Raw genomic sequence first — 2,531 nt, forward strand, 5'->3', positions numbered from 1 at the left:
CTCCATTGTAAAAAGACATCACAAGGGTAGTACGACTTCTAAACATTGGTAGGGGCTGAAAAGATGGATTCTCCACCTTGTCTCAGAAGTGAGATTACTTGAAGATGATGGGTGAGGTGTATCACTGTGTGTGTCTTATTTATACATATAAAGGTGAGAAGTAAAAGAAAATATTTCTTCTATCTGTTTCAGCCCCAGACAGTCCAAGGACATGGAGGTTAGGTAAATGTAAATAAAATGGTAGCATGTGTGAAAGTATGTTTGCCTTTGTACATCAACCTCCTGATACACTGGAGACCTGTCAACCCGGCAGCATGTTTTTAGAAGTTTTACACTTCTCATTAAACTTTAGAAGTGGACAGTAGTAATTAGGAAGGATAAGAGAAATCCAGATGATCTTTCCATAGCTTTTCCATAGTCCTGCAAATTGAAAACACAACAGCAAAGCAGCACTTAAACAGTTTTCACAAGCATCTAAAATGTCTGTCTGTTATAGAAACATCGTCAGAAGGTAACATCATTTGGGGGGAAAAGACAGTTAAAGTGGCGACTGAAGAGAAGAAGGTTTCTGTGTAACTGGAGTTAAATGTGGCACCTATGCATTTCTAGGTAGTCAGCTAAAAACATTTGTAAAATGTAAAGCAGTTGACTATACACGTAAGGTAAATGAATATATAGATCTTCTAGACTTGCCAGAGACTGTTGCCTGTGGTTGTGTGTTGAATTTACACATTTCTAATTTTAAATACCTTTGAACTGTAATGCAGATTGGCAGGTGAGACAACTCTAAACAATTAAAATCATCTGGATTGATTTAACAATTTTTTTCCTTGAAATCCCAGCAGCTGTTAGCAGTGCCAGTGTATAATAGCAATCACTGCACATGAAAGAGTCTGTCTTCTCCCTAAGGGACTAAGTGAAATATGCACTTTTTTCCTTCTGTTGCTTTATACATCCATCTTTACGTAGACATCAATAGCCTTTCTGTATGTTTCATCTCAGAAAGGGACAATGATTCAAAGGAAGCCTGTCCTTCTCACTTTTCTCACTTAAATCATCATCATCATCATCATCATCATCGTTTATTTGTATAGCACTTTAAGAACACACCAGGCAGACCAAAGTGCTGAACAACACAGATCAAAACAACTACCAAATTAAAAATACCATAAAATCATTACATACAAAAAAATAAATAAGAAGGTGTCAGTTTCCTACAGAATTAAAAGCCAGGGAATAAAAATAGGTTTTCAATCTGGACTTAAAGACCTGCACTGATGACGCTTGTCTAATTTGGAGGGGAAGGTTATTCCAGATCATCGGAGCCGCAATTGAAAAGGCACGGTCTCCTCTGCATTTCAGCCGCGACTTAATGTTGAGTCATGCCATAATCAGCCATATGGTATTGAGTCAACTGAGAGATTATAAGAGAAATACATGGTACTGTATTACATGGTAATACAGTATAGGAGTCTATGGAAGATTTTGATAACAGCAAAGATCATACTTCATCCCCAATCACCAAAGAATTGATCAAAACAGTTACTGAATGATGTTCCTGCAATAACTGCACAGGGTTACAATAGTTTCAGCTATAGTGATGGGCTAATCTGCTCATTATCTCTCCACTCTGTGGTTATTGTCATTCTCATGGTTGTTGCCATTGTGGCAACAGCTCATTTAAATACAGTAGGTTGGGTTATTTAAATAGGTTGCTTAGCACTGAAAGCCGTACCTTTATCTTTTCAAGGATGGCCGTTTGTTTCCTTAAGGGTCCAGTGCTTTGTGAGTCATCCATCCAACCCAGTCTCCAGACCATCCATTCTGCTTTATCTAACCTGCACCTATCACAACCTAGCTACAAACCTGGGCTGCAGTGAATATGCACAGCACATTAGGGTTTTATGAATGAAAATAGAAGCAGTAATTTCCCTCCAGTGACACTCTCCCAAGAAAGTAAGGTTCGCCTTAATGCGCACCCTAATTGTTGCTCCCTATGACTGTGAGAGAGCGAGAGCAGTATTGTTATACTTTCTGGAAAGTGTCACACACGCACATATATATGTATGAAACTGAAACTGAACCAGTGACTTGAAATGTGAATCAAGGCTGAGGAAAACGACTTCCCCACTTTGAGTCTGGTTCTCCTGGTGGCCTCTTCCAAGTAAAGAGGCCTCCACTGTCTCCAGACACTTGCTTACAGGATATGATCAGATCATTGATGCCCACTATCGAATACTGTGGGGTCCTTTCTTCTACTGTATAAAAAGCCCTGGCATGACTGTTGTTTCAAATTGGCACTATATTTACATTTCAAGATTGAACAAGTGTTTCTATAAACTAAAACAGAAAGTGTCACAGTACTGCTCTATGGCCTGAGAACCTGTTGCACATTATATAAATGGCAGTATTTTTTTCCCTATGAGAATTACTCAGCTACAACATAATGTATAGGGTTGGCTATTTGGGGGGGGCGATCGTGGCTCAAGAGTTGGGAGTTCACCTTGTAATCAGAAGGTTGCCGGTTCGAG

This window comes from Aulonocara sp. 'chitande type north' Nkhata Bay, linkage group LG18, assembly GCF_057382095.1.
Source record: "Aulonocara sp. 'chitande type north' Nkhata Bay isolate Kocher_YH1m ecotype deep benthic linkage group LG18, A_spYH_male_GT1.1, whole genome shotgun sequence".
NCBI lineage: Eukaryota > Metazoa > Chordata > Actinopteri > Cichliformes > Cichlidae > Aulonocara > Aulonocara sp. 'chitande type north' Nkhata Bay.